The following is a 19,869-nucleotide window of genomic DNA, read 5'->3' on the forward strand; positions in this document are numbered from 1 at the left end:
CCTGCTTTACAACAGACTTACAGGAAGTCAGAATGCTACCTCTTGTAGCAGTCCACAAGCTAAACAATAATTCTTTAACTATAAGCCCCAAATAGCCAGGACTTGATGAATAACTGATAATTTCCCTAATATTTTGTCCTCACTTCCAGCTTAGCCTAATATGCACCCAGAACCAATCACATAGGAGACTCTACTTCTAGTAAGCCTACCTGTAACTTTGCCTTGCAAACAGGCTCCAGTCAGGACATGCCTAAGGCCTTCTTTTTGTTCTCACCATAAAGCTTCCCACTCCTCTGCCATTGAATCTCTACCAAAATGCAGGTGATGGCAGTGGATTCCCTTGCTAAAAAAAAAATTCCCTTGCTCTAAATCAACAACTCTTGTATTTCTCCTTTGGCTGATTTGTGTTTATTTATGCCTTACCAAGCTAGGGTCTGCCATAAGAAATTGCTTAAAAAGTGATTTCTTATTTCTAAACTAGTTTGTGTTTGTGTTGAATGCCTACTAATACCACAGATGCAACAGTGGTCGTCATAAATGTGTTAATAATATCCTCTTGTAGGCCAGCGCCGTGGCTCACTAGGCTAATCCTCCGCCTTGCAGTGCCGGCACACCGGTTTCTAGTCCCGGTCGGGGTGCTGGATTCTGTCCCGGTTGCCCCTCTTCCAGGCCAGCTCTCTGCTGTGGCCAGGGAGTGCAGTGGAGGATGGCCCAAGTGCTTGGGCCCTGCACCCCATGGGAGACCAGGATAAGTACCTGGCTCCTGCCATCGGATCAGCACGGTGCGCCGGCTGCAGCGCGCCGGCCACGGCGGCCATTGGAGGGTGAACCAACGGCAAAGGAAGACCTTTCTCTCTGTCTCTCTCTCTCACTATCCACTCTGCCTGTCAAAAAAAAATAATAATAATATCCTCTTGTTATATAGTTTAACTCTGTAGGATCTATAGTAATGTCCTTTTTTTATTTCTTCAAGTTTGTTATTTGATCAGTGATCTTCCTTCTCTTTCCTTCATCAATTTAGTAAAATGTTGTCTAAGACTCAGCTTTCATGAATTTTCTCAACTTTTTTAAATGTATGCTTTTATTCTTTTTTAAAAAAAAAGATTTATCTGGGTCTCCTATGTGGTTGCAAAGGCCCAAGCTCTTGGGCTATCCTCTGATGCTTTCTCAGGCATGTTAGAAGAGAAATGGATTGGAAGTGGGGCTGCCAGAACATGAATCAGCATTCATGTGGGAACCTGGCGTCACAGGTGGTGGCTTAACCCACTACAGAACAATGCCGGCCCTGTTCTTATTTTTATTCTTTTCTTTCCACTTACTTTATATTCCCTTCTCTTTCTAGCCTTTTACAATTTAATCCTAGATTTTAATACATTTAGATTATTGATTGCTGACATTGCTTTTTAAATGTAAGTATCTAATGAGATCACTTTGAGGACTATTTTTAATTTTTAATTAAAAAATTTTTATTTATTTACTTTTTTTTTTTTGACAGGCAGAGTGGACAGCGAGAGAGACAGAGAGAAAGGTCTTCCTTTTGCCGTTAGTTCACCCTCCAATGGCCACCGCGGCCAGCGCGCTGTGGCCAGCGCACCACTCTGATCTGATGGCAGGAGCCAGGTATTTATCCTGGTCTCCCATGGGGTGCAGGGCCCAAGCACCTGGGCCATCCTCCACTGCACTCCCTGGCCACAGCAGAGAGCTGGCCTGGAAGAGGGGCAACCGGGACAGAATTCGGTGCCCCGACCGGGACTAGAACCAGGTGTGCTGGCGCCGCAAGGTGGAGGATTAGCCTAGTGAGCCGTGGCGCCGGCTTATTTATTTATTTGAAAGGCAGACATACAAAGAGAAAGGGAGATTCAGGTGTGTGTGTGTGTGTGTGTGAGAGAGAGAGAGAGAGAGAGAGAGACCTTTCATTCCCTTGTTCACTCCCTAGATGGCTACAACAGCTGGGGATGGGCTAGACTGAAGCCAGGAGCCTAGAGCTCCACCCAGGTCACCCAATCAGGTGGCAGGGACCCAAGCACTTGCGCTATCTTCAGCTACTTTCCCAGATGCATTAGAAGGGGGCTGGGTTGGAAGTGGAGTGTCTAGGACTTAAACCAGTGCTTATGCAGGATTAAAGTGTTGCAGATGGAGGCATAACCAGGTATGCCACAAGGCCAGCCCATGAGGATTATTTTCAGTGGGCAGGTCTAGAAGAGACTTCACTCAATGTTATAATGTGTAACTGTGTGTGTGTGTGTGTGTGTGTACTACATATGGGGATGCCTCAAAAAGTTCATGGAAACTTGCATTAAAAGATAAGTTTATTTGGGTACCACAAAAAGAAATTCTTGCTGTTTTTTTCCTAACATATATTTTCCATGAGCTTTTTGAACACCCAATGCAGGCACATGCGTGTGTGCACATGTGTGCATGTAATCCGTTTTCTGCAATATCTACTAATTTTAATTTTTTTATTTACATAAGGTGAAAAAATTTCTTGTATTTCAAATCTTCAGATTTAAGAGGGTAGTGATACTTCCAAACCAGGGCTATCACACTCCACACCAGTAAGTTACCAACTCGCCAATGATCCCGTGCCCCAGCTGTCACTTCCTTTTATCTCCCAGTATTACTGCCTGAGCTGAGACAGCATTGTGTTAGACCTAGATTGATGTACTATCCTCCTATACAGTGCCTCAATCTTTTAATATATTCGTTCTTCTACTCAATCTAAATTCTGCCAACAAATTAATATCCCTCCAAAACACCTTAGCTGTGTAATCTCTGATTTCTCATTCCACTCTTACTTAGTAAGAGTCTAATTCCTTGGTTTTGCTTTCAAGACACTGTACAAATCCAACTTTAACCTGCCTTTCCAGTTCCATCCTCTATACACACACACACACACACACACACAATTGTGAGCAATAAATTTCTTGTCATAAATTACTCAGTCTATGGTACTTAGCTATTGCAGCCCAAGCAGAGTAAGTCAGATGCTTCACATGTATCAAGTTGCTCAATAAATGTCTGTTGGGTAAATGAAAAAGTGAATGATTCTATCAATTAAAATGGACACCTGCTTTCCCAGAGGCCATCTAGTGTGATATTACAGAAGAAAACGTTCCACCAGAGCAGCACTCAGCAAACACGTTCTATAAACTTGTAAACAAACTGTAGGTTTGCAGAGCACACATGGGCCCTGCTCTTTTGAAGCAACCATTTAAAAATATGAAAATCCTTAATCTGCCAACTCTTTGTTCTAGAATTACACATATCTTGGTATCTTGACGCTTAATCATATCAGCCATGTAAATATGGTCACTTCTCTGATCTACCACATGGGGAATAATTAATGAGTATTTACTCCCCACTGATATCACAGGAATTGAAGAAAAAGTATGTATGTTAAGGGCATCACATAAAGGTTGGCATATAATAGAAGTACTAGATAATATTTATTGAATACTTTTATTTGTCAAATACTATTCCAAATGTTTTGTGTTATTAAATCATTGAGTCACCGCTATAATCCTGTGATATAGGCAAAATTATTTTCCCATTTTTACAAATAAAAATAAGAGGTAGAGCCAACCTGCAAAAGTTGCATACAAACCTAATTAATCTTATCCTCTAAACTTCTGGTAATCAGTCTTTTATAAAATAAAAGTTTTTTGGAACTATTTTAATCTTTTCTTCTCAGGATTATATATGGCAGTACTTTCAATTCCTATCAACGTCCTTCTAAGATCCTTCAAGTTCTTTAATGACAGGTAAAAACAGCATGGCTTAGTAGAATGGCAACTGATTATGCATGGCTTTAGTATATCTTATATCTAGTCAGTCATTCTGTAATTTTGAAAAAATAACTTCACTTACACAAACTTACATAGTTTTCAGAAATGAGTATCCATGTGATACATAAGGATTGTTATAGAGATAGGAGGAATACAACCTAATAGAAAATACTACAGATGTACCATTCAGGAGCAATAACAAAATTATACATACTGTTTTTATAGCTGTAATGCTAGTCACTTTTATCTACTTCAACGTGAATTCTTATATTTAACAAATTAGACCATTTTGGTGAATTCTGGGCATACATAAACACACTGGATGCCAAAGTGGGTTCTGCATTATCCACCATGAATCTCAACCAAAAGTGTACTAGACTCCTAAGGAATTGAGCATTTTCATAGATACAGAGTTTACCGAAGTTTGCCAGATTTGGCAATAAAGCAAGAAATTAAAGATTGGTTGCAGATAATAGATCTGGAAAACTTCAGAATTTTGTATTCTTTATTTTTATTTTTTTTTTTATTTTTATTTTTTGACAGGCAGAGTGGACAGTGGACAGCGAGAGAGAGAGACAGAGAGAAAGGTCTTCCTTTTGCCGTTGGTTCACCCTCCAATGGCCGCCGCAGCTGGCGCGCTGCGGCCGGCGCACCGCGCTGATCCGATGGCAGGAGCCAGGAGCCAGGTGCTTTTCCTGGTCTCCCATGGGGTGCAGGGCCCAAGCACCTGGGCCATCCTCCACTGCACTCCCTGGCCACAGCAGAGAGCTGGCCTGGAAGAGGGGCAACCGGGACAGAATCCGGCGCCCCAACCGGGACTAGAACCCGGTGTGCCAGCGCCGCTAGGCGGAGGATTAGCCTAGTGAGCGGCGGCGCCGGCCAGAATTTTGTATTCTTGAGCTAATCAGTACACACTGAAATATGCCTCATGTTTAGGCAGATGATTTGGGCACCTCTTTAGGGTTGTGTCACAAAAAATATCAATAAATACTTATTATATATGCATATATTTACATATGTAATATTTTGATACATATCTGTGTAACGTATAATATATTTTTTCATTTTATATGCAAGACACAGAGACAGTGAGAGAGATTTACCACCCACTGGTTTACTCCTTGAATGCCCACAGCAGTCAATGGTTGGCCAGTCCAAAGCCAGGAGCCCAGTGATCAACTGGGATCTCCCATTTGGGTGGCAAGGACACAAATACTTGAGCCATCATCTGCTGTCTCCCAAAGTGCAAATTACAGGAAGCTGGATCAGAAGCAGAGGTGGGCCGGCGTCGCGGCTCACTAGGCTAATCCTCCGCCTAGCGGCGCCGGCACACCGGGTTCTAGTCCTGGTTGGGGCGCCGGATTCTGTCCCAGTTGCCCCTCTTCCAGGCCAGCTCTCTGCTGTGGCCAGGGAGTGCAGTGGAGGATGGCCCAAGTGCTTGGGCCCTGCACCCCATGGGAGACCAGAAGAAGCACCTGGCTTCTGCCTTCGGATCAGCGCGGTGCGCTGGCCACAGCGCGCAGGCCACGGTGGCCATTGGAGGGTGAACCAACGGCAAAGGAAGACCTTTCTCTCTGTCTCTCTCACTGTCCACACTCTGCCTGTCAAAAAAAAAGAAAAAAAAAAAAAAGAAAAAAAGAAGCAGGGTTGGTAGAACCCAAACCAGGTACTCCAATATAGGATGTTGGTGTCCCAATCCATGGCTTCACCACTATGCCAAATGCTCACTCCTTTCTAATTAAGTCTGAATATAGGCTATTTCTAGAACAAATTGATATTTTGTGGTAGTAATTTTTATTGCTACAATTGTGTCCAGTTAACTCGTTTTATCACTTGGAAAATCTATTTTGAGCCAGTGTATTTCCTGAAAGTTAGATAATTCATTCTTTGAATTTTAACAGAGCTTCCTATTTGGGAACAGTTTGATAAATCTCTTCAGCATCTGCACATGGCCACATCATGGTTAACCTGTGTGCATTGATCATTAAAATCATTTGCATAGAAATTTCCAATCTTGATCCCTGCCTCCATCTCATTGTAAAGTGATTTTGATAATAATACACTGCATAAACGCCACAGGCAAAAGAACAAATGGAGAATAATATAAAAACTTTCTTTAAAAATTACATTCTGACAATAAAATCAATACATGCTCATTGCAGAAATTTTGAGATGTAAAGAAAAGTATAAACAAGATAGTAGTAGTTCACAGGTACAATTCTAAGAATATAATGGTATTTCCCTCCACTCTCCCTCTCCTTTTCTTCTTCCTGCCTTCTTTATTTTTTAGTTTTTGAGAGAACATATTCTTAATTAATATTACAGTCAAGGGCTTAATGCTCCATTAAATGAAGAGATCAGTAAGTAAAAAATAAAGAGATTCTGGTTCAGTGGGAATATAGGCAAGGGCTATAAACTGAAATCAAATGAAAAGATGACCATTTCATCCATATACAGTAAATTTTAAAGTAACCACAGACCATGAAAACTATAGTGATATTACATTCTTCACCACTGGTTTGACAAAAATATAAAACAAAGCTTAGGCCGGCGCCGTGGCTCAATAGGCTAATCCTCCACCTTGCGGCGCCGGCACACCGGGTTCTAGTCCCGGTCGGGGTGCCGGATTCTGTCCCGGTTGCCCCTCTTCCAGGCCAGCTCTCTGCTATGGCCAGGGAGTGCAGTGGAGGATGGCCCAGGTGCTTGGGCCCTGCACCCCATGGGAGACCAGGAAAAGCACCTGGATCCTGGCTCCTGCCATCGGATCAGCGCGGTGCGCCGGCTGCAGCGGCGGCCATTGGAGGGTGAACCAACGGCAAAAGGAAGACCTTTCTCTCTGTCTCTCTCTCTCACTGTCCACTCTGCCTGTCTAAAAAAAAAAAAAAAGAAAAAAAAGAAAAAAAAAAAAAACACAAAGCTTGACAAAAATGTTTATAGCAATACTGTTACACATAGATATTTCTTTTCTTGAGCCATCTTCCACTGATTTTCTCAGGACATTAGCAGGGAGCTGGATTGTAAGTAGAGCAGGCAGGACATGAACCAGACTCCATATGGGATGCTGGCTGCATGTGGTGGCTTTACCCACTATGCCACAATGCCAGCTCTTATTAGATAGATTATACTTACTCCAATATATGATCTGGGCATAAGTTGGCTGTAGGTATGTGGGTTAATTTCTTGGCTATCTATTCTGTTCCTTTGATCTATGTGCTGATTTTTATGCCAGTACCATGATGTTTTAATTACTATAGCTTCGTAATATATTTTGAGTGAAGTATTGTGATGTCTCCAGCTTGATTCTATTTATTCATTCTCAGGATGGCCTTAGCTATTCTGGGTCTTTTGTGATTCCACTTGAATTTTAGGATTTTTTTTCTAGTTCCATAAAGAATGTCATTAGTAATTTGATAGGGATGGCACTGAATCTGTAGATTTCAGTACCCCCTTGATCATTCAGTAGCAAGCTATTTAATTTCCATGTATTTATGGATGTTCCATTGTTCTTGTCATTGATTTCTAGTTTTATTTATTTGTGATATGAGAAGATACACGGTATCATTTCAGTCTTTTTAAATTTATTGAAAGTTGATTTACAGGCTAATATATCATTTATCCTAGAAAATGTTCCATGTGCTGATGAGAAGAAAATGTATGCTGTGGCTGTTGGATAAAATGTCTTGTAAATGTCTATTAAGTCCATTTGCTCAATAATATATTTCAACTCTGATGTGTCTTTATTGACTTTCTGTCTGGACGATCTGTCCATTGATGACTGTGGGGTGGTAAAGTCACCACTGTTATTATAAAAGAATCTCTCTACCTTTAGGTCTAATAGTATTTGATATATATATATATATATATATATATGTATATATATCTGATATTTGTATTTGATATATATTTATATATATATATCTGGTCTTGTGTTGGGGTGCTTATATATTTATGATTGTTATATCTTCTTGCTGAATCAAAACTTTTATCCAAATATAATGTCTTTTTTGTCTCTTTTTTATAGTTCTTGATTTAAAGACTATTTTATCTGACATGAGGATAGCTACTCCTGCTTATTTTTGGTTTCCATTTGCCCAACATACCTTTTTCCAGCCCTTCACTTTCAGTCTATATGTATCTTTGTTTGTGAAGTGAATTTCTTGCTGGCAGTATATAGTGGGCTCTTGGTTTTTTTATCCATTCATCCATCCTAAGTCTTTTGGCTGGGAAATTTAATCCATTTACACTCAAGGTTAGCACTGATAGATGAGAACTATCTCCTGTCATTTTGTTGACTGGAAGATGATTATACCTGCTGTGCTAGTGAATTTGCTGGCACCATATGTTTTCATGATGTTTACTTCAAGTACAGGACTCCTTTCAGAATTTCTTATAAGGCTGGTCTGGTGGTGGTAAATTCTCTCAGTTTTTGCTTATCTGCAAAATATCCAATGTTGCCCTTACTTCTGAAGAATAGCTTCACTGGATATAATATCCTTGGTTGGAAGTGGAAGGGTTTTGTTTGTTTGTTTGTTTTGTTTTTGTTTTTGTTTTTAAGATCTTGAATATATCATCCCACTCTCTCCTGGCTTGTAGGGTTTCCACTGTGAAGTCTGATGTTAGTCTAATTGGTTTTGCTTTATATGTAACTTGACACTTTTATCTTATTGTCTTTAGGATTTTCCCTTAGTCCATAACTTTTTTACAATTTGAAAATAGTCCCTAGAGAAGACCTTTTTGATTAAATCTAGTTGGGGTCATTTGAGCTTCCTGTATCTAGATGTTCACGTCTCTTTCAAGACCTGGGAAATGTTTCAACATTTATTTCAATTAGCAGGTTCTCAACACCTTTTTACTTCTCTTCTCCTCCAGGAATACCTATAACATAAATATTTGGTCATTTATTGGTATTCCAAATTTCACCATAGACTTTCTTCATTCTTTTTAAATTTTTTTCTTTATTTTTGTCTAAGTTATTTCAAAAGCCTTGTCCTTAAGGTCACAAATTCTTTACTCCCCTTGGTCTATTCTGCTGCTAGAGTTCTCAATTGTATTTTTATTTCATGATTGAATATTTCATTTCCAAAATTTCATTCATTTCTTAATGATTTCTATCTCCTTATTAGTATTTTCATTTATGTCATTTATTAATTTCCTAATTTCTTTATTTTATCTATATTCTCTTGAGTCATGTTGAGTTCCCTTACATTCGTTATTTTGAATTCTGTTTCTGGCATTTCATAGATTTCCTTCAGTTCAGGCTTTAATTCTGGAGAAGTATTGTGTTCTTTTGGAGCCATCATGCTACCATGTTCTTCATGTCTCCTGTGTCCCTATGTTGATATTTCACATCTGATACAATAATTCTTTCTTCTTTATGAAGTAGATTTTCTTGAATCAGGATGATGGCAACTCCCAACTGGCATCTGGCTGTGCCACAGAGCTGGCCTTAACCATGTCTCTGTTCTCTTTCCCCTGGTCCCACGGAGTCTTTGTTCTGTTTGTTACTTCTCTGTTGAAAATTTCTGTCAGTTAAATCCCTGGAAAGACCCCTGGTCTTGTCTTTTTTTTTTTTTTTGTCTCACATGATGACTGAAGTCAATGTGGATTCATCCTATTCAGTCATCTTAGATCCTTGAAATAACAACCAAAAAAACCTCTCTAATGCAAATACCTTCCCTGACTCCAGGAAGTGACCTTGGCTTGTTTATGTTTAGGCTAAGCTTTGCAGATAACTTCTGGAAATGTGGATAGGTTTTAAGAGTTTACTGATAACTCATTTTTTAAGTGATTTTTCTCTGCTGTTACCACTAGCAGTCTATGTCACATTAAAATACCATATACTAACTAGCATCACAATTTATTTTCACAATGGTGATATGTATATTAATCTTATACTGGCATTTTTTAAATGTCAAACTCTTAGCTGCAGTTCAGCTTCTTTTTCTTGTTATTGCCCTGCCCACTTTCTAGTGGAGGTGTTTTTTTTTTTAAAAAAAAAAAAAAGATTTATTTATTTATTTGAAAGGCAGAGTTACACAGAGAGAGAAGGAGAGGCAGAGAGAGAAAGAGAGAAGTCTTCTATGCGTTTATTCACTCCTTAACTGGCGGAAACAGCAGGAACTGCGCTGATCCGAAACTGGGAGCCAGGATCTTCTTCCAGGTCTCCCACATGGGTGCAGGGGCCCAAGGACTTGGGACATCTTCTACTGCTTTCCCAGACCATTGCAGAGAGTTGGATATGAAGTGCAGTAGCCAGTACTCGAACCAGTGCCCATATGGGATGCTGACACTGCAGGCTGTGGCTTTACCCACTACGCCACAGTTCTGGCCCCAGTGGAGGTGTTAATGCACAGTTAATCAGCTAGAATCAATGATGGAGATGCTAAGAAGTGGTTAGCATGCACAATGCATGAAAGAAGAAAATATCACTTGATTTTTATTCAAATTAGAACATATTTACAACAGATCAATTTTGTGCTCTTTTAGACCACTTTGTTTTCTAATAGTTATGGTTATCTATACCGTAGTCATGTTCCACATAACAACACTTCGTCAATGATGGATCTCCTATGCAATGGTGGTCCTGTAAAATGCTAATGGAGGGGCTGGCGCTGTGGCATTATGGGTAAAGCTGCCGCCTGCATTGCCGGCAACCCATATGGGCACTGGGTCAAGTCCCGACTGCTCCAATTCCAATCCAGCTCTCTGCTGTGGCCTGGGAAGGCAGTAGAGGATGGCCCAAGTGCTTGGGCCCCTGCACCCACGTGGGAGACCTAGAATAAGCTCCTGGCTCCTGGCTACATATTGGCACAGCTCTGGTCATTGCAGCAATTAGGGAGTAAACAAGCAGACCTCTCTCTCTCTGACCCTCCTCTCTCTGTGTAACTCTGACTTTCAAATAAATAAATAAATATTTAAAAAAATAAAATGTTAATGGAATTGAAGAGTTCCTATCATCTGCTGACACTGTAGCTGTCCTAACATCAAGGTATAAGGCATGCCTTATAATGTTGGTATAAGAAAATCTGCTATACTGCCAGGGCTATAAATACCATTCTGTGTTGTACATAATATTGATAATGATAATAAATGGTTATTACTAATGTGTGTATTTATTATATCATACTTTCTATTGTTATTTTAGAGTGCTCTCCTACTTATAAAATAATAATAACAATATACCATGCTATGCAGGTATCTTATGAAGATATGTCACTTTGATGGACATATTACATAAGGGATTTTGTAGTGATATTCAAATAATGACAAGATCACCTAATCATGTATTTCTAAGTAAGTATCCCCACCATTAAGTGACACATGATTGTATTTACAAATCTTTTGGCCAACTTTTATTAAAAGTTAGAATAATCATAAATGTTAATGAGAAACACATATGCATATGTCTTTTTCCACACAGGCAAAGTCATTAAATGATTTTGGAGTAAGTATACACTTTCTGCTAGAAGCAAAATACAGAGATATATGTTATTCCCTAAATACTGGTCATCCACTTTCTCAGTGATAGAAAACTGTCTCCCCCAAATCCTACACCTGCCCACTGCTCCCTCCATGCCCCACACTCTGACCTGCTGCATTCTTGCTGACCATGATGCTTTGCTCCAGTTCCCAGGAAAGATCCTGACCTTTGACAGTGGGAATTAATTAGCTCAAAACCATCAACATCATTATTCCCTTCTAGATAGGCTTAGCCTTTAGTCCTGATAACCAATTTTTTTGCTGAGCCTCAACACCCACCTTACTCCCCAGACCTGACAATGATATTTCTATCTTAGTTTTGTGTATGAATGACTTCCCATCTGTTAGAGCTCCACATCTTGCCTTATTTTCCATAGAACTTTCCATTCCTTGAAACTCATGTTTTGACTAAGACCCTCCATCCTTGCAAACTTCACTAAAGCTAACTGCTTGGTGAGAAAAAAGAAGAGAAAGAATCAGTGTATTAGTTTTTCATTATTGTAGTGAACATCCAGAGGCAGGCTGACTTTATAAAGAAAAAAGGTTATTTCAGCTTAGCGTTCTGAAGGTGCAAGATCAGGTGCAATGTCTGGTGATGGCCTTCTTGATGGCAGAGTCCCAAGGTGGTGCAGACCACCCCATGGCAAGAGAAAGAGAGCATTCAGGTCTATGTCTGCAGTCTCTCCCTTTTTATACATCCACCAGGATTCAATCATGGGTGTCCCACCCTGATGATCTATTCTAATCTAACCATTTCCCAAAAACCCCACCTTTAAATATCATAGGCAGGTTACATTCCTACCCTCTGAATACCACTAACTTATGACTGAGATTGAAACTCCTACTGGTTTCAAGGGAGAAGCCCATACTCAAATCATAGTAGATGGTACACCTATGGAATTCTATACAGCAGACCTTATTTTTCTATCGTATTCAAGATAACCACCACATTTTAGGAAGCAGCTTTCCCCAAAAGAAATACAAAGAGGTATTATGCCCAGAACAGCCTCTTGACCTCCTCAAGTACTAGGTGGCCCCTAGCACTCTAGTATACTGCAGCTGCTGGAGAAGAAATATCTGGGGTTTCCTAAGGTGTCCCCGAGATGCATATTACCAAGTAAATACTATGATAAAGTAGTGTCGTGGTCAATTAGCATAACCTTTCCTTCTATCCCTAATCATATAACATACAAATCTAGACTTTTTTTTATTAAGGATGAGAACCAAAGCAACATTTAAAATATTGTACTAGTGGAAGATCATTTTGAATTCCAAATAACCAACTCACAACCAACCAAGAGGCATTTTCCAATTGTTCATAGATAGTCAACATTGCTTCAAAAGTATAGCTGTCTATGTATATTTTTGAAAAATTACATAAATATATGTGAAAGCAACAGCCCCTATATAGACATACACAAAATTGTTAATTTGATTTTGGTTTTGCTTATTAAAACCAGTTATCTTGTAGACCATATTCTCAGTTCTCCCACTGGGACACCAAAGCCAATCAAGAGTAAAGATCTCTAAGTAATGAAAAAAATTCTGTTTTAGCTTTCAATCTGAAAGATGGTTTCTCCCACACTAAAAGCCATAGGTGATAGTTATTATCCCTGTTTTACAAACGAAATCTCTTCTTGGCCTTTTGGCTAAGATCAAGTGTACAAATGAGAAAACTGAGAATAAAATAAAAATATTTGAACTGGAAGCAAAATGAACACTAACTTAATGTTTCATATAGTATTTGTACTTTACTATAGTGCAAAGTATACCAAGAACCAATTCAATCAAAATTAAGATGCTTTAGAAACTCAAACTATGATAATTCAAAAAGTTACAATAGGAGAATTGTTAATAACTTTAGAATCTGAAGACTTTCTAAGAATGACACAAACCTGAAATTCATAAAGGGAAGAAAACTAACAAATGTGACCATATAAAATATATTGTTAAATTACTACATGACAACAAGAGAAAAAATTAGAGGTCAAAAAGAAAAAGCCCACTGTCCAAAAAAGTGCTGCTCATGTTAACAACAAAGAGATAATTTTTTAAATCCATAATTAAAATGGAAGTTTCCACCAATCAACAAAGAAAAAAAGCAACACAATTTGAAGTGGGCAAATAATATGAACAAATAATTCACAGTAAATTAAATGCAAAAGATTTTCAGCATATAAAAGAGGTCCAGTGCATTTTATAATAAGAGAAGTAGAAATTTAAGCTGCAGTTGCAGACCAGTTTATACGTACAAATTGGCAAATATCAAAGCACAGTTATCCTATCATATTGCCAACAGATTGGAGAAACCAGTACTCATACTTTTGTACTGGGAGTGTAATTTGTCAGTATCTGTGAATGGTATAAGTGCGCAGAATTCTACTCCTATGTGAGATATGATGAACATGTGGAGATATGTATGGCAGCCTTTTCTGTACTAAGAAGAGACAGGAAATACATGTCTGTCACAAGATGACTTCTTAAATAAATGTGAGTTTCATGTAGTACTTTGCATATATTACCAGATGAGATGGGTTTAAAATCATATACAGTCCTCAAAAATATATGGTTAATTGAATAAAGCAAAGTATAGAACAATGCATAAAGTTTTTATTTGTGAGAGAGAAAATATAGGCACACTTTTAAGTTTGTAAAGACATAGCTTTGTAAGACTACACAAGAAACCAGCAAATGTAATCACATCCCAGGTATCAGGAGAAAACCAAAGGAGGAATCTTGTCTTTTTTAACAACAAATTTGTACCTTTGTTTGTAAACTTTGTATCATGTATGTGAATTAACTAATTTCAAAAATTGGATAAGATCCGTTCAGTTTTTGTTGAGCAGAGATACCTGTCACATAGGATCCACAATTTATCACTATTATCCTGGGCACTGGAATAAAGAGACTAGTGAAGTAACATCTTCAGTAAGTTTTCTCTAACAAGTCTTTTTCCTACTTGACTAGGATGATGCATAAACCCTGGGCTGTTCTTACAGACCAGACTGCTGTTGACAAAATGAGACACTGTCCACAGGTCTCTTACAGTCCAGGTCTACATCTTGTGAAGTTAGCCTGTAACTGTGAGGTTCTTTGAAAATGCCCATGTATTCTTTGCTATTTTTTTTTCAAGTGGCAGAGTTTAAAATTGTTTCACCTTCCATGTGGACTGGACTTAATGACTTGCTTCCACTGAATAGAATAGGACAGATGGCACAGGATGTCTCTTCTAAGACTAGGTCATGAAAAACATTGTAGCATCTGCCTTAGTCTTTGTTGGGTCTTCCACACCAGGTGGGGGTGGGGGGAGGCATCTGTGTCATGAGGGGAGTTCTATATGGAGAACTGAGTCCTCCAGCCAATAACTGGGCCTTCAAATAATAGCAACCCCAGCCAACAGCTCAATAGCTTGGTTACAGTCCCATTTTAGACCCTGAACAACAACCAGCTAGTTATACCATTCTTGGATTTCTTATTGTCAGAAATTGTGTGAGATAACAAATGTCTGTTGCTTTAAGCTGTGAATATATATATTTTCTACCCTACCCCTACCCCCTACCTGCATCCCCGGAGCAGATGTCTCTTTAAATTCACCATGCAGACACAGCCTGTTCTTTGGTCTGGTCTAGCTCTAGAGACAATAAGCTCAGGTAGCCTCTACAGTAATACGTGAAAGAAGAAGTCAAGAAAGGTGGTAGAGGGGAATGCATTGTTGCACAGCTGATTAAGCAGCTACTTGGAAGGCCCTCATCCTATATCAGAGTACCTAGGATTGACTCTTGTTCCACTTCAAATCCAGCTTCCTGCTAACGCACTTGGGAGGCAACAGATGATGGCTGAAGCATTTGGGTCTTTGCCAACCAGATGGGAGACCACAGGTTGATTCCCTTTCTCTTGGCTCAGCCCTAGATGTTGCAGATATTTTGGAAGTAAAACAGCAAGTAAAAGATTTCTCTCTCTCTCTCTCTCTCTCTCTCTCTCTCCCTCCCTCCCTCCCTCTCTCTCTCTCTCTCTCTCTCTCTGTGTGTGTCACTCTGCCTTTCAAATACATACATAAATAAATAGAACTTAGGAAAAAAAGGTAGGAAAGTCACTGTAAGTTCTGGCAGAAGGAGAACGCATGACAGAAAAAGATGTCAGAGAATTCCTTGCACAGTTTTCAAATCACAGCTTAGTAACTTCTCTGAGAACCTTCTGATTTGAATGTATCTCCTTAATTTCCTTCAAGATACTTGCCATCATTTACTCCCTAAATTTCACTCCATCTTCCTTCCAGTTTCGGTGGTACACACTCTTTCACATAAGAACTGGAAATGTGCAAAGATTCAGTGCTTATATAACTTGGCAAGGTCAATGAAGAAATGAGCTGCTAGCATGAATAGTCATTTTTCAAACTGCATCCTTTCAGAAACATGTAAACTTTATCTCAGTAAATTTCACCATACCCATTCTAGGGCCCACAATCAGTAAAATATGAAGCATTCAACATTCTCTTATTTGGCTTTCATATGCTCACTCTAATTCTTGCTTGTTCTCGCTCTCTTTCCCACCCCACCCCCAGTCCACTCATTATTCCCTTGTCTACCTCATAATTTGGTAGCATTATTTCTGAAAACTTATTTGTCATCAATGAGACTGTACTTTTGAAATATTATAGAGATGCTTTGGCAAAAGAGGAGATCAATAGAAAAGAACAGAGGGCCTAGAAACAGATCCACATAAATAAAGTCAACTGGTCTTTGACAAAGAATCAAAGACCATACCATAGAGAAAAATGTACTTCAATAAATAATGCTAGAACAACTAGATAACCACAGCAAAAAAATCTAAACACAAACCTTAAACCCTTCACAAAAATCAACTGAAAATAGATCATGGGCTTAAATGAAAAAATGCAAAATTATAAAATTCCTAGAAGATAACAAAAAAGAAAACCTAGGTGACCTTGGGTATGCTAATGACTATTTATATATAAAACCAAAAGCATGATTCATGGTAGAAATAATTGATTAACTGAGCTTCAAAAATTTCAAAACTGCTGCTGTGTTAAAGACATTATCATGAGAATGAAAAGACAAGCCACAGACTTCGAGAAAATATTTGCAGAAAGATGCATCTCATAAAAGACTATTATCCAAAATATGTAAAGAACTCTAAACTCAACAAGAAAATAAACAAGTCAATTTAAAAATTCACAAAAGACCTTAACAGAAAGAAAATACACAGATAACAAGCATGCATATGAATATACATTCTTTAGAGAAGCACATCATCATGTCTCATTAGGGAACTGCAAATTAAAAAACAACAAAATATCTCTACTCACCTATTAGAATGGCCAAAATCCAAAACACTGACAACAACAAATGCTGGCAAGGTTGGTGAATATTAGGTACTTTTCATTCATTCACTAGTAAGAATGAAAATAGTTACAGTCATTTTGGACACAGTTTGACAGTTTCTTACAAAACTAAACATGTTCTTTTTACCATATTGCCCAGCAATTTTATTCCTTGGTATTTATCCAAATGAACTGAAAATGTAAAAACTATACAAAACCTGAACACAGATTTTTATAGAAGATGTTTAGAAGCAACCATCAATAGGTTAAACAAACTGGATAAGTGGACAAATAGTTAAGTAAACTGTGGTACATTCAAGCAATATACTATCATTTTACCAAAAATAAATGAGTTATCAAACCATGAAAAATACAAATGCATATTACTAAGTGAAAGAGGCAATCTGCATAGACTGTATACTGTACAATTCCAATGGTGGACATTCTGGAAAAGACAACGTACAGAGGATTTTTAGGGCACTGAAACTACTCTGTATGACATCAAAATCGTAGACACAAGTCATTGCACATTTGTCAAAATCCATAGAATGAACACCACCAACAGTGAACCCTAATGTAAGTTCTGGGCTTGGGGTGGTAACGATGTGTTAAGTAGGTTCATCCACTGTAGTAAATCTACCACTCCGGTGAGAGATGCCAATATGAGTGAGCCTGTGCATGTGTGGAAACAGGTTCTGCAGAAACTCTGCACTTTCTGCTCAATTTTGCTGTAAACCTAAAACTGCTATTTAAAAGGTTATTAATTTAAAAGACAATTATGGAAGCCTTTCAGAAGATCAAAATTGAAATGAATTTACTTTTCACCATTAAGGGTCATTCATTTTTTTTCTAATTTTTATTTATTTGAGGGAGAGGGAGAAGGAGAAAGATGGGCACTCATCACTACTACCCGCTGGGTCTGCATTAGCAGAAAGTTGGAGCCAGAGCTTGGTATCAAACCCTGGTATTCTGGCCGGCGCCGCGGCTCACTAGGCTAATCCTCCACCTTGCGGTGCTGGCACACCGGGTTCTAGTCCTGGTTGGGGTGCTGGATTCTGTCCAGGTTGCCCCTCTTCCAGGCCAGCTCTCTGCTGTGGCCAGGGAGTGCAGTGGAGGATGGCCCAGGTACTTGGGCCCTGCACCCCATGGGAGACCAGGATAAGTACCTGGCTCCTGCCATAGGATCAGCGCGATGCGCCGGCTGCAGCGCACCGGCAGCGGCAGCCATTGGAGGGTGAACCAATGGCAAAGGAAGACCTTTCTCTCTATCTCTCTCACTGTCCAATATTCGGGACATGCTCAAGCTGACTTACCTCAAACGGTAGAGTTAGAAAGATACCAGGGGATTCCAATTCAATCCCATCAAGGTGGCATGTACCAATGCCATCTCACTAGTCCCAGTGATCAATTTCTGTTCACAATTGATCGTAATGATAGGACTAAGAACCAAAGGGATCACATAAACAAGAATAGTGTCTGCAAATACTAGCTGATAGAATAAAAAAGGGAAAGAACGATCCAACATGGGAAGTGAGATGCACAGCAGACCCATAGAATGGCAGATGTCCTAAACAGCACTCTGGCCTCAGAACAGCACTCTGGCCTCAGAATCAGCCCTTAAGGCATGCGGATCCGGCTGAAATGCCCATGAGAGTATTTCAGGCATGGATAGCCAAGACACTCTGGGGGGGAGAAAGAAAAAAAACCTAAATGAAAGATCTCCGCGAGTGAGATCCCAGTGGAAAGAACGGGTCATCAAAGAAGGAGGTACCTTTCTCTGAAGGGAGGAGAGAACTTCCACTTTGACCATGGCCTTGTCTAAATATGATCAGAGTCGGTGAACCCAGGGGGCTTCCATAGCTTTGGCAGCTCATGACAAGAGCCTAGGGTGATTACTGATGCCATAAACAAGAGTGTCAATTTGTTAAGTCAACAACAAGAGTCACTGTGCACTTACTCCTCATGTAGGATCTTTGTCCTTAGTGTGCTGTACATTGAGATTTAATGCTATAACTAGTACTCAAACAGTATTTTTCACTTAATGTATGCTAAACTGATCTTCTGTATATAAAGAGAAACGAAAATGAATCTTGATGTGAATAGAAGGGGAGAGGGAGTGGGAAAGGGGAGGGTTGCGGGTGGGAGGGACGTTATGGGGGGGAAGCCATTGTAATCCAAAAGCTGTACTTTGGAAATTTATATTCATTAAATTAAAGTTAAAAATTTTTTTAAAAAAAACCCTGGTATTCTGATAAGTGATACAGTCATCTTAACTGCTAGGCTAAACACCTGTCCATTAAGGACTATCCTTACATATACATGAAGGTATGAAATTTTGAAATCATTCCCTGTAACATATAGGGTTCTATGCTATTTCTTCAGTTTTCTACTCGTAGAAAAACATTTTCCAGTCATTATTTCTCTGAGACTGACATACCATAATTGTCCTTTGGCCCACCCACTACATCATCATAGGGGGAGAAGGAAACCAGAAACGAAATTCTGACCATCTAGGGAAGTTTGAAATCACACCTGCCAACAGAACTTACATCCAGAGTTCAAGAGGTAAAGCTGTAACCAAGATGCCACTCTCTTTCATCCTTCTTGCATATTGGGCTCTCAGGATCTGGGTCTACCACACTATTTCCCTACTAAGACCATCAACCTGCCTTGAACTTTGGCCTGAATGGTTAGGAGCTTTGGTTCCATAAACCATGAAGGCCAAGTCTACCTTCTGCCAAGTAGAAAAGACCCTCAATATTTCCTCTCTCAGGAGGCTGGTTCTAATGTGTGTGCTTACTATTCTGTTTGCACATCCTGACTTGGGGTGCAACATAGCCAAGGCCCAGGCTCTGCAGTCATCCAGGCTTCACAGCTCTTGGACTTCAAACCTGGGTTTCTCTACACCCACCAAAACTCCCTATCTCCCACAGCTCTGTGAGCAAGTTTTTAGCACGCTTGTACCCGATGATGTCAATATTCTCCGAAATCCAAACTGATCCCAGTGTTCCTTCCAATGCAGAGGCTGGAAACACAAACATAGACCATTTTCACAGCAGGAAAATACACACCCACCCTCTAGATGTTTGGTTGAAGAAAGGAATTTTTGAAACAGGGAAGTAGAAAGTGTGGGATAAAAATGATTATGAATGCTTCATTCCCTTTGCTGCTAACAGAATTGTTGAACAATGAAATAAAAACACAGAATAATATGACTCACCACCACCCCATCTTCATACCCCCCAAAAAATATTAGGCATAAGC

The 19,869-nt window shown here is 39.4% G+C and overlaps 1 long non-coding RNA gene across 5 annotated transcripts in view; it reads right to left on the bottom strand.

Annotated features, from left to right (window-relative positions):
• The window catches only part of LOC108177478 (uncharacterized), a 252,914-nt gene that overhangs the window by 100,913 nt on the left and 132,132 nt on the right, over positions 1 to 19,869 (bottom strand). For 4 of the 5 annotated variants that reach the window (XR_016233700.1, XR_016233698.1, XR_016233705.1 and 1 more), the window contains exon 3: positions 16,591 to 16,674. The exons of the other annotated variant lie outside the window; for it this stretch is intronic. This is a non-coding gene — a long non-coding RNA (uncharacterized LOC108177478). The remainder of the gene's footprint in view (positions 1 to 16,590; positions 16,675 to 19,869) is intronic. 5 annotated transcript variants of the gene reach the window in all.

The sequence above is a fragment of the Oryctolagus cuniculus genome, chromosome 5 (genome assembly GCF_051225735.1).
Source record: "Oryctolagus cuniculus isolate XC-2025 breed Fujian yellow rabbit chromosome 5, ASM5122573v1, whole genome shotgun sequence".
NCBI classification, from domain to species: Eukaryota; Metazoa; Chordata; class Mammalia; order Lagomorpha; family Leporidae; genus Oryctolagus; species Oryctolagus cuniculus.